The following is a 13,673-nucleotide window of genomic DNA, read 5'->3' as shown; positions in this document are numbered from 1 at the left end:
GGGTAATTTCGACCCAGTCATTGGGTATATCAAAAATTGTGAGTGGTCGCGCTGATGTCTAGTGTTGTTGTAAAATGCATTTCAAACCAGGCTGGTTTTTTATTTACGTTTTGGAATAGAATTTGGAGAGGGCGTTTGATCAAATCAGACCTACGTTTTGAATTTGAATTACGTTTTAAAGAAATTAGAACTACATTTTGGAAAATTCGAACTACCTTTTGAAAAATTAAAACTTCATTTTGGGAAACTAGATCTACATTTTGAGAAATTTACGCGTACGTTTTGATAAATTAGACATTGAATTTTGCAATTAGGGCCTACATTTTGATTTTAACAAAAAAACTTTTGCTGCGTATGGCACCATAGTATACCACGGTCTAACAATGCCAACTCAACATTAACGGATCCATCATAAAGGCTTCTAAAGTGTTCGTAACTTGGGTAATAGTACATTTGACTCAACACTGGACTTAAGTTCCCAGGTGAGTGAGGTGGCCTATGTAGTAGTGTAAGTTACCACTTGCTTAACTTTTGGAGGATTCGAAGATTTGTTATTTAATGTACTTGGCATGCGGGCGGCCGGCTAGTTAGAGCCCTCGTACTATCGCGAATTGTAGAGTTCCTATAAAATTGACTATTGTAACTCCCTCTATGGTGGTCTTTCCAAGAAAGATATTGATAGGCTGCAGAAATTGCTAAACTCGGCTGCTCTCTTAGTCTTTTCATGTGATCCTCGTACACACTCTGCTCCTCTCATCAATGAACTCCAGTACTAGTATAATGGTACAGTATATACAATAGTCAAAATCGCAAGTTCAACAGTCATTCAGTTGTATTTATTAACATTAAACTTTAATTTCCATTTGGTTGCCTCAATCACTTTTGGTTGCTGACGTAGGACAGGAAACAATCGCTAAATCATACCACAAGGCATCCAGCCACGATGAGCAAGTGCCATAAATAACCACCCCTTAGATAAATATAGACTTAGATCATTTCAGATAGACAGATCCCACTTGGAGATGCAATCACATTCCACATCAGTCGGACGTTACTGTCAAGGGGTGTTTGCTAATAGTAATCCACTGGGCTAATATTAGAGTGGTGGGTCACTATTATAAATGAACTTTTAAGAAAGGTTATTACCAGAGCATGAGTTTCACAAATAAAAGACTGGTTTCAGTGAAAATCTTTAAGTTATTGTAAATTCATCTGGCATGCGTAGTCGTACGCCCTCTATCTTGGACATGTCGTAAGCTTTCAACTAATGCGCCACTTGGGCGCGGTATGATAAATACCACGACTTCAACCGAGGGAGGCTTGGCTTCATTTAGTGACATCATACAATATTACAGTACTATTCATCATGCTGTTTTCACACAGCGACGATCAAAGCCCCTGAAACGTCATTTCTCATGCCTGTACGCAGGAGGGGTGCGACGGGAGCGTAAGTACCCAATCAAATTACGAAAGGTCCACATTTTCAGGGGTAGAAAATTCAAGATACACACTCACACATTCCAGAAATCGATCCACCAAACTCCTTGACCAATCAGAGCAGTCTCCAACTAGGAAAATCCCTCCCTATACCCCTCCCCTTATTTCTTGAATCTGTCACTGAAAAACAGTTTAATACTGTTGATATTGATCTTCAGAATCAGTTAGGCCTAAGTCAAATTATGAAAAATATCTGAGCGCGAGGGGACTCCGCCCACTCGACCCCAGCAGGAATCTGCGGCCCCCAATAATTTTGGTCCACTCTCCACAAATTCGTATAAAAATCCTGCGTACGGGCCTGTTTCTTTTAGGCCTACGTGTTATGTTTACAGATCGAATAATGTGGTGCTGCAGGCCTGCGATTTGATAGACATGGGCAGTGCCACCGAGAGGGGAGACAAGGGGGGGGGGGGATGCCATGGCCCCGAGCTTACAGGGCCCATAGAAATTGCAGGTAGCATTTATTCCAACAGTTTTTTTCAGAAATAATTACTATCATGGGCCCTCAATATTGGCATGGGTTCCCTAATAATGGGCCCTCCAGATTGACATTCTCCTCCCCACCTCAAGAAAGTTTTTGCGCCTTCGCCGCAATCTTTCTCGCTCTTCGCGCTCGTAACTGGGGGGAGGGGCACACCAACCCTTTCCCCTATTAGTGTCTCCCCTCTTGGCGGCCTGGGCATGGGCCTGATATAGCATTATATTTACACTGTACTATGAATCGCTAGTACTGGCCTAGAGAGAGCCAGACCTGACTAGCCTAGTGATGTAGTACTAAGCATGAGCGGTTGGTGTACCTTGCGTGTATCTTATGGGTGTCCTACCTTGACCTGGAAGTTGGTCTAAACATGGTACATAGAACTACTTAAAACATAAGAGGTGCTGAATAAACCTTTTGTTATTCTATAAACAAGGATATGCCCTAATTTTAGTAATGGCCTCCCTGATTTTTAGGCACATTAAATTTTGAATTTTTAAAGCTGAAATGGAACGGCAGTTACCATGTGAGAAATGGCATCGATAGTTATTAACCTCCTTGATTGCACATCAGTAGATAAAAACATATATGACATCGGTCTTTGGTATCTACTTCTTCTGTGGCGAATCTGGGGGGGGGGGTGGTGGGGTGAATAGGTGATGCCAAGGCTATACTATAGTAATATTGTATGACGTCACTAAAATAAGCCACGCCTCCTTCGGTTGAAGTCGTTGTATTTAGCAACTACCACGAACATTGAGACATGCCGAAATCTTGCTTACATCATGCTTACATAACGGATATGTTGTACTGCACATTGCCAAAGTTATGAGTAAAAGTATTATGGCTTCTCTACTAAAGTATACATTCCTATGCTAATTACTCAGTTTAAAATTTTGCCACAGTATGCTGGTTTTGGCATGGCAATCCTCATATAATTTTATATTTTCAAATAATAATGTTACTCAAACCATGCTTAAATTATGTAGAGCTCTAATTTTTTGACATTTATTCAAAATAATTAAAAACGTCTGTTTCTGATTTTTTACATCTTTTTAAAGATAAATTTTATATACATAAACAAAATCAGATACAATAAACGACAAGACACTCAGCAAGATAATGGACAATGATTAAAGGTTATGGTTATGATAATGTTCCCTGAGCAGCTAACTAAAAGAGTTGACATTAAAAATGGCTGCATCACGGATTTCCAACGGGAGCTTATTTCAAAGAATGGGAAAGTGATTTAAAGTCGAAAACTTAAATGCATTGGTTCGGGTAAATCATCATAACTTAATACAGACCGAAATTCAAAAGGAATGCACGGGTTGCCTGTCTCTAAAAATTCTCTTGATGCATAATAACTGTAGGCCTATTAGCTGCCATGCTACACTGAGTTGGTATGATGAATATTTTATCAACTAAAACTTCTGCCAAACTTACTATAATAAAAGAGATCAGTGGATACAACTCGACAGATAAAATTAGGCTCCCAGTGAGAGCGTGTTTCTACTGATTGACATACCGTAGTTTTTTTGCTAATATTTTAAATTCACTCTTTCTGTGTTTTAATTTTTTTTTACTTAGACCTAAAGAAAGAAAGAAAAAAAAAAACAAACAACGTGCTTAACAATGCATATGTATAATTCAAATAATAATTCAAATAATCATAATAATAATAATAATAATAGTAATAATAATAATGATAATAATAATAGGATAATAATAATAATAATAGGCCTAATAATAATAATAATAATAATAAAAATAATAATAATAATACTAATAATAATAATAATAATAAAAATAATAATAATACTAATACTAATAATAATAATAATAATAATAATAATAATAATAATAATAATAATAATAATAATAATAATAATAATAATAATAATATCTGCATGGAAACTATTCAAGACTAAAATACATATTATAAAATGTATGTCCGCTTTATCATTCAGGTATACAATATCCAGTGGGCGAAACAGTGACTCTTTTATTATCTCATATTAGTATATGTGAAACCTTCACTTTTGAATTAGGTTGTAAATTCAGCAAACACAAGCGATTCAAGAAGATATGCTAAATCAGTGTATTTCACCCACGCAGATATCGGCTTGCGTCTTTGAAATCAATATTGTTAAACTACAGACCTGCCGAGATTTAGTTCGGCTTATGTATTCATGTTGTTGGGCAAAATGCATTTATTATTTATAATTTTATCGCTTTAGATTATCATCTTCACCATCATCATGAAAACTAAACTTCTTTCGACATAGTTCACTCAACAATACTATTTCTCCAATCGGAGAGATCGTTCGCCAGTATATGCATAGACCTCTCAATTGTGTTTATACCTGGTTTTTGGTCGTCCTCTTGGTCGCCTGACTTTTTCCATTGGTTTGCATAGAGCTTTTTGCATTGGAATATTAGGTTCTAAACTTTAGATATATAAACATGTTTACCATAACAATGAACGTTTTAAAGTATTAATATACGCCAATCTATTGACTGAACTGTATTATAATTTATAACGTATACCGGTATTCGTTTTTAAAATCTTTTATAATGCTAATTACGTTGTATCATCGAGAAAAGATAATCTAATCGACCATAGGTCATATCTTAAGTTCTCAACTACGTTGAGTTAGGCTAATATAACTGTTAAAGCATTAGGTTTTCGTATCAATTCAATCATTTAAATTTATTCGATTTTAAACACACACACACACAGCTTCTGACTTTGGAACTAAGACATTTTACATCACATTTGTTTTGGATTGTCAATTCAATATTCAAAAGAAACAATGGTGGCCTTAGAAATGTGCCGACAAGAGGTCCAATTGGCCCAACATGAGTCCGAAACAAAGGGACCACCTAGAGCCTCAGTCAGGTCCGGTCCGGCATTGATATCCCTGGTGGGGATCATGGGGATATATTTTATGGCCTGATGGCCCAAAATGTGTTTTGTGTGACCACAATAATTACGATTTGCGAACACAATAACAAATAAATGAATTTGCATATTAATATTTTTGGTCTGGTCCGACTTGTGGCGTTGGACGATGGGAGTTCTTGCACCACCTACCCCAACACTTTCGATCAATAAAAGAGTTTTGATGAACTAAAAGATCTTGGTAGATAAAATCAGACGCAGCTGGCATAAAACAACTTAAGAAATAGTAATACCAACAAACGTATGGTACACATAGACTAGGAAGTTGACGCTTGTACTCGCAACTAGTAACACCATGGAGGAATGAAAAACATGGTAAAACCAGGGAGATGTAAAAAAATATTTTTCTCTCTGGAAAACCAAATAAAAGGCCTGTACGCTAGTGCTATGTGCGAAGATAGGCGTCTTGAATTGCCTTGCCCGTAACGTTGTCATTCATCATTAAAGGTTTCAACTAACTCATTATTTTTTTTTTATCAATCAATAATCCTCAACATTAAAATAGACATTCTTTGTTTTAGAGAAATAACGAGCTATGCATTCTCCTAAGTAGGCCTATCGGTCAAAGCATAGCAACCTTATCAACGATCGTTACTGTATGATTGTTTTTTAAGGGGGGGGAGGTTTTTTAAGGGGGGGGGTGGAGGGGGTGGCTGTTAGTAAAATTCTATTATTGGATCGTTGTTTAATAATGGTCAAAATTTTGTTTTTTAAAGTATATAGTTTTTAATTTAAATAAGATTGTTTTAAAGAATCAGTGTTAATGTTGTGAATATATTACGTGACTGTGGTTGTTTGTAGGCTAAGATACTGACGTCTGTGATGAGCTGAGCTTGTAAATTTCAAACAATATGATAACAAATATATGAAATGGTTACAGTTTTAAATACCTTATTTATTCGAATACAGGTACGCGACAGGGCCGCATATAAGAAGGGTTTTTAAGGGGGCGTTTATTCGAGGGAGGCGTGCATTCAATTTTTTTTTTGGTTGGTTTTCCAGATTTTACTATAGACATCTTAATATTATTCGAAGTTTGACCTATGTATCGAGATATTTAGGTGTAGGGCATTTTTCTTAAGGTCTAATCTCTTATATATCTGTAAATTAGGCATCAAATGCAAAAAAGTCACCCCAAACTCACCATGGCTCTGTCCTACCATGGTCCTACTATCCAATTTTGAGCATTTGTAGCTATGTTGCCTAGGAGCCAAGGTCTGCTCTCTGCGACCAATAGCTGCAGGTCGCTTGTGTCCTTGGCAAGGCCCTTTATCTTGGTTTGTCTTTCTCCACAAAGGATTATTAGTGGGTACCTGGTAAAATATAATACATGAGCGTTGATTCTAGCTGCTTTTGGAATGGTGTTCCCCATGGAGGTGACGGTTCATCCCATGATAGGTGTTGGATACAGTTAAAGGAGGTAATCTGTAAAGAACATAGATAGGCCTAGAAGCAGTTTATTGCAATATGCAATGGTGCATTATTATCAATAATATCACATTTTAAAACGCGTAGGCCTTCACCTATTAAGGTGAAAGTTGAAGGCATAATCAAGCACCCACTAGTATTGATTGTTTCTTATTAATAACAAATTGCCTATTCATTATCTGAATGTATTTTCATTCTGTCTGAAGAGTAACGCCGTAAGAAATCATTGTAGAGTATTAATTACAAGTTTCAACAGCTAATGACTTGCTGGTTATGGCAAAGGTTAGAAAAAGAATAGCGCTGGTCATAATAATAGGACTGAAAAACGTGAAAGAAAAAAATGTAGAACAGCCCAATCAAGGCAACAGATTTTATAAACACATTGAGATGAACTAGATTATGGGAAAACAAATTTAAAAAAAAAGGAACAACATCGAATTGTTTAATGACTTAGATGTAATGAGTGTTCATGGGAGCAGATCATGGGGGTGGGGAACACGTTCCCACACATATTTTAAAGGTTGGTTGATCCTCCTAACTTTTCGACCGCAATGTAATTTTAGAAGTCGAGCAGATGCCTGAAAATTGTTAAAATGAACTGCATGAGCCAGGTTTTAACGAAATAGCGCTGTAGGCCTACCGTACGTCCAGAGTATATGATGATGATGAATTTTACTATATAAGAGTGTCATTTCCGGCCATCTAGAGGCACTGTTTCTCACCACTGTCTTCCCACCTTTCAAAACAGATCTGTTGCCCATGGGAGTGTTTGTCTAGTTTTTTTCATTTGAGCATTGTATCAAAGTTTGTTTTTTTTCAAATTACAGTACTTTAATCGTTCAACTGGTCTCTCGATGATCATTATTTTACTGATATCAAGTCGGCCCACGATATTCGTGGAACAAATGGCACAAGCTATTTCTGCTTAAGGAAATACTCTGAGCTTACTTCAGAGTGTAGAGCAGATTTGTAAGTCTTAAATACTCATATAGTAAGAATCATAGTCCGTGGATTTGGGTAGTGGACTATAAGTGGTAAACTCACCGATAGTACCCACACAAAAAATTATTCCGGGCTGTCTAAAACGCTATTAATTGGCAGGATTAAAAATCCAAACTCTGGCCTTTATGATGTCCAACATTCCACCAGTTTCTAACGTCATACATCTTTGCATTTAGCTTGCATAATGTATCGCCAACACTTACCATTTATAGTACCCATCAGGTGATTGACCATCTCGCCGTCAGTGTCCTTTTTGTGTCAGATGTCCTATATACAATTATATTTACAATTATAATTGTGATTTGAATTTTAATTGTACTTATGAATGTGATTGTGTCTGTACTTGTAATTGTAATTAGGCTTATAGTATAGCAATTATTATTAGCAGTACTAGTGATATTATTATAATCATAATCATCAGTATAATTATATAATAATCATTAATCATTAAAATTAAATATTTGGAAATGTACATGTCTACAGGTATAATTAAATATTTCTCATTCGAATGTTGATATTGTAATAAATAGGCCTAGTATGCATATTGTACCATGGATTGATTTATTTAATAAAAAAAAAAGATAGCAAAAAAGTATTTTGATTAATAGAGTATTTTTATTTTCCATGTAAGTCGTGTCCTTCCTTGAAAATGTCAAACGTGTTAGTCCATCGGCACATGTATTATTATGTTATTAACAGCCACTCACCAACATCTTACACTAATTTGATGAAACATAACATATGTTATTATTTCTACATCAGAGTTTATTAACGCTGTCCAATTTCGATCTAAGCTCAACAAGATATGGAATTGAAACGGGAGAGGCTAATATGTAATTGGCGTTTTTAATTAATATTTTTTTTTATACGGTATGCCTAGGCGTTGAGGGGTAATGGTGCTGCTTCATGCGCTGTAGACCCCCGGTTCAAACCCGGCCAGCGTCGTGTGTTGATTGCTCTGCTCATCGAATAACCCTCTCATGGGAGTTATGCAGGATAAGGGACAATGTATCCGTTATATGCCGGTTCTGGCGCTGCACAGTGGGCCGCGTGTCATTAGGGGACCGGCTTGGGGCCCATTTAAAATTTCCAATTTCAACAAAAAAAAAATAATTTAAAAAAAATTGTTTTAGGTAATACTTGCCAATAGCTAATTCTGAATATCACTTTCCTATGTGCATAGTTTTTTTATGTGTAATATTAAACATAGGGTATTATTCTCTTAACATTTGAATTGTTCAGTAGGGCCTTCACACGGCGACAACAACCTTCTCGTTTCCGAACGGACCGAGTTATTATATACATAGGCCTAGATCACTTATGTACATGAACCAACGGCTTAATATTCCATCAGAGAAACGAGATAATAAATACCGTAAACATTTCTTAAAAAAAGGCAGAAATTGGCATTGACAAAATTTAAACGGTCTGAGCAATACCTATAAGTATGCTGATCATCGGCGATATAATTCTCCGGTCATCGTGATCAATTAACTTTCAATTTCCTTCTGTTCTCATGTCCACAGTGTATAAGGCAAGTCTATTTTCATACTTATCTCACTCCGTCCAATTAACTAAAACGAAATGTTAAATACTAGTTTATTATAATGAAACTGTGTGATCAATATCCATGCAGGAATACTGTATAGATCTGTCCAAACTATCACATGTTCTTTATCAAAAAACTGTTGCATGTCCATATATAGTCACGATGTGCCCATTTATGGTCATGATGTGATGTCATCATGACCATATTTAGGCATGTAAAATAAAATTGAATAGTCTGTACAGGGCTTAACGCCGTAAACGCTTTGTTATTTTGTTGGACAGTAAAACGCTACGGTATATTATAATTAGGCCTACAGCAATTAATATAATTAAAATACAATTAAGCATTATTATGATTAGATTAACGATTTTACTGGTCTACATGATTTTTGGTTTGCTGGCAATGAGAAATGACGCAGAAAGGGTTGATATCCTTGCAGTCGCATTTTGAAACCGATGCCTGTTATGTCGTTTTAAACGTGCAAGTACTTTGACGTCATCAGTGCAACATTTTTAAAGTTTCAGAAATATGAAACCCAAAACTTCATTACACGCTTTACATTTAAAACCATTCTATTTGAGTGTGTCATCTTCGTTATCTATTGTTGCACTGATCATTAATAACGGGTGTCTCAGTTAATCTTCTGGATGCATACTCCCATTTATATTTCAAATACGTCAACTATTCTTATACGCAATTCATCTCAGTATATTATCTGGTTAAATACGAAGACATGTCTTTCGTTTGAAATAATCATGAAATATTTACAAAAATACGAAATACGGATTAGGAAAACACTTTAATAGCAATTCATAATAATTATAAACTGTAGTTTAAATTGAAGTGTAACATAGGAACATAAATAAAATAATAATTCAAATACGTCAACAATGTATTACGCCTCAAATGTTTAATCTGAAAAAGTATATATAACCAGATTCATATTTGTTAGGTATAATATATATACATAGGCCTATATATAGGCCTATATATATAATAATAATAATTATTATTTCATGGACCTGTATATCTTCTTAGGCCCGCCCTATTACAGAGCTCTATGCTTTTGATTCTACACTTGATTTCCATTTTTAACGATTTACGATTGCAAATATAGTAATTGATTGTGTGTGGGTTGTTTGAGATCATTTAGCATGTCTCACATTCGGCGATTTTTACAATTGAAACTGATCTTTAGCTAAGACGTTAAATAATCTATCCACGATCTCGCGGCAATAACTCAGCTGCGCATGTGTACTGATCAACCTCATCGTACAGGTTTTCCATGTGTAAATGTCTTTTGAAATCAATCATTTCAAACTAAAACAAGTTTTACATTTATAAAAGTGTTTTTCTCGTAATCGCATACAGCTTTCGAAATCTAGAAACGCATTTAATCTATAAAGTAACTGCAGTCGTCGTGGCAACAATGGACTATTCGCTATATTTGGAAAACAAGTGAAAATAAATTGGGTTTTTTTCTCTGTTGCCGGGTCGGAACCGAGCCAGAAAGGAAGTGCCTTGGGATAGTGAATTGCCCTTCCTTCATGAATCGTTGACAGCATAAATACAAGCAAAAATATACTTCGAGTACAGTTGAAGGTTCATGGTGGTGAAAATCTACTCTATTTATTGGAATCCATATCATCATATTGATCATCGGATTTATACAGGTAAAATTATTGTACTTCTCTGATCGATATCACTATTAGGATGTATAAACGTTTATAAGCTAGCCAACACATTACTGTTAGATTTTCAATCTGATATTATCAATAGTATATGAGGCGTGCTGACTATAGACATTTCTATCCAAATAATGTAGCTATGTGCAGTACTGAAAAAATCCAGTCAATCCGACCTAGAATTTGCCTATTCACTACCAATGTCCTACCAATGTTGGCGTATGAACTGAAGTTTATGATATTGAATAAGCGTAGGACTATATTTATGCCATACATTAATAGTAAGAAGTTATTCTATATGAATAAAATGTTGAGTTTGCTTCTATTTCAAATAACACCTTCCGGACAAGTAGAGGATATTTAATTAAATTATAAGTACATTAATTTAAAAAAAAGAATAAATAAATAAAAACAAGCTTGGTTTAGACAGTAGTTTAGGTGATTTAATGCCAGTTAGTACACTCCTTGATACAGATTGATGTTACAGTGGCCTTATTTATTGTTTTAAAGTACAAATTCCCAAAATTTACAGCATTAATTTTGAAAAGAAGCCCTCTCTTTAATTTCAAAAAGTAGCCTCGAAAGGAAGCCCATCTAAAAAAGAAGCCCATCTCGAAAAGAAGACCATCTAAAATTCGCAAAAAAAAAAAAAAAAAAAAAAAAAAAAAGGAAGAAAGAAAAGAAGCCCAGGGCTTCAATTCGAGGTTTTACGGTGTCATCCGAATCTTGATGATTTATTTTAATTATGTGATCATTAAATTAAGACTAAGACTATATGCCTAAATTGACACGTTTTACTGAATAGAACATAAGCATTTCAACTTGTTATCACACGTTTTAATTTTGATGTACTTTATTTTATAGTTACACTATAATGCGTAATTCGGTCTACGCTTGTATCATCGTCACGTGCGTGTGCGTTGCCATGTTATACGACGAGTGTGGGGCTAGCAACTACTTCCAGAGAGTGATCGTTCCCCGTCGACGGATGAGACACCATAGCCGTTATGCGCTTCATGGTAGGACTAGAAAAAAACTTTGAATATCTCACACGAAACCACAATAAAACTCCTCACAAACTCAGTCCGTCCGAAAAAAATTATTTATCTGTGCTTGATGACCCGCATATATCCATTTCGTACTATGTGGTATGACCAGGCCACATAACATACTGATGTTATATTGTAGCATGGTGCATATATTTCACATGACTTGGAGAGGACCTTACTTAACGTTGAGTTTTTAGTTCTTTCCTATCTAACCAGAGACAGTCACCATCCGTCTGGCGTGTTTTTTTTTGTTTTTTGTTTTTGTTTTTAACGTTTTTTAATGTCGTATTTTGAATACGAAGGTTCTGCTCTTTACCCAGTTGCCTGGGAAAGCTCATAGGCATTTGGACAGGCGCGTCTAATGATGTTTAATCATCTGTTGATTAACATGTTTCAAACCTGGTAAATGTTGAAATAGCAAATATTTGCAGTTTAAAATAATATCGTTTTTCTATGTCCTGAATTATATTTAGACGCCTCTTAAAAAATGTCAGCATACGGGAATGACTGACTGTTCATGGTGAGAAAGAACTAAAAATTCTTAAATCTTAAATTTTTAATCTCAAATTAGAAATTACTTATTGATATGTCAGCCACATCTGTTGCTGAGCCCAGCCTTCTGAATAAAACTAAACACACTCTTTTTATGTCACATGCAGTCTTTTCGTATTACACTGGGGACTGAGCATTAATTTAATACATAAAAACAGTTTATTATTTCATTGCGAAAAATACCTAAAACTTGTTGTTAGTGTCAAATCATTAATCATCCGTAGAGCTGTCGTTTCAACCAGTGATCTACAAAATGACACGTGTAAGCCTAGGGCCCGAGTGAATTACTGGCCAGCTGATAGTCATGGTAGGGGAAAATAAAATGCCTTATTGAATACCGGTATTGTCTATAAATTACTTTTATTCACTTATAGTTAAATTGAAAATGTAAATTATAAAACAGCACAAATACAAACCATTGCCTTGCTCTAGTCTGCCCTAGCTCACACCTATTTTTTTCGAGACAACGGGAAAAAATTTGACAGTAAAAGGAAACATTGTATAAAAATGGTGTAATTTTTTAAAGTTCTTTTTTCCATCCTCTGCAATATAAGCCGATCATTACACTCATTCAATTGTTTGTTTGCTCGTAGTTTTTAATTTCATCGACAAGAAAACCAATTGACAAATTACATTTAATCCTTTGATTTTATTTTAGCTATACGTAGTACGGTAACTTTTTAAATTGCGTAACAACTATTATTATTATTTCTAACAGGTACTCGTCGGTACTATAGGCCTACTTTCCGCAAGCCACGAGAGATACCCGATGGTATAGGAAACAATAGGCCCATGAATAGCGGACGTAAAACAATACGTGATCTTTTATGGAACAGTCGATATTGGCAATAGCCAAAGGTATGCCTAATTGGAAACGACCAGAGGCGCCATGCTGGTTCAATATATAGACCCATTCATATTATATGCAACTTCTCTGAACGGAAATCGGATCTAACGTGGACAATTATTGGACAATTAGCCAAACGTATTGCTTGGAAATGAATGAATATCTCTCACGTACAGTGATGACTTATCTATATCAGGATACCACCAGCTTAAAATATCGATCACGTCATTTAACTATTTGAGGCCAAATTTGTCATTACTTTCTAATATCCAACATCCGTTCATGTCCCAATGTTCTGTCTCTGATTCTTCTTTCGTACGCAGTTTAGAGGGATAAAAATTAGCTGCAAACACATAATGGTTGGGTGCATTTGACTCTGGGGTCCTTTCTGATAGCCAAATTAAAAGCCAGGCATATTTAGGTTAGCAATCTAACTTGATATGCCAATTGTTATGTAGCAGGTTGTCAGAATATTAGGCAACTAATTAATGTCAACTGATTTCCACTCCCCATCCCCACCCCAACCCCACCCCAACATTTAAATGAAAGAACCTTATAAAAGCAACTGAAGAGAATGACCTTATAGTATAATAGACAGAACGCTTACGATATATATATATA

The 13,673-nt window shown here is 35.4% G+C and overlaps 2 long non-coding RNA genes across 3 annotated transcripts in view; both read left to right on the top strand.

The window, feature by feature from the left end:
• Positions 1-13,673, top strand: part of LOC117121014 — a 43,276-nt gene that overhangs the window by 6,003 nt on the left and 23,600 nt on the right. Inside the window, exon 1 of one of the 2 annotated variants that reach the window (XR_004447461.1) lies at positions 6,257-6,360. The exons of the other annotated variant lie outside the window; for it this stretch is intronic. This is a non-coding gene — a long non-coding RNA (uncharacterized LOC117121014). Of the gene's footprint in view, positions 1-6,256; positions 6,361-13,673 lie in introns of those variants that run through there. 2 annotated transcript variants of the gene reach the window in all.
• Positions 10,155-13,667, top strand: LOC117121013. Its single transcript, XR_004447460.1, has 3 exons — positions 10,155-10,592; positions 11,469-11,623; positions 12,924-13,667. It is a non-coding gene; the product is annotated as an uncharacterized LOC117121013 (long non-coding RNA).

Source organism: Anneissia japonica, unplaced genomic scaffold (genome assembly GCF_011630105.1).
Source record: "Anneissia japonica isolate Jap-2015-1 unplaced genomic scaffold, ASM1163010v1 scaffold287891_len339112_cov183, whole genome shotgun sequence".
Classification (NCBI taxonomy): domain Eukaryota; kingdom Metazoa; phylum Echinodermata; class Crinoidea; order Comatulida; family Comatulidae; genus Anneissia; species Anneissia japonica.
This window is presented reverse-complemented; position numbering and strand designations above follow the sequence as displayed.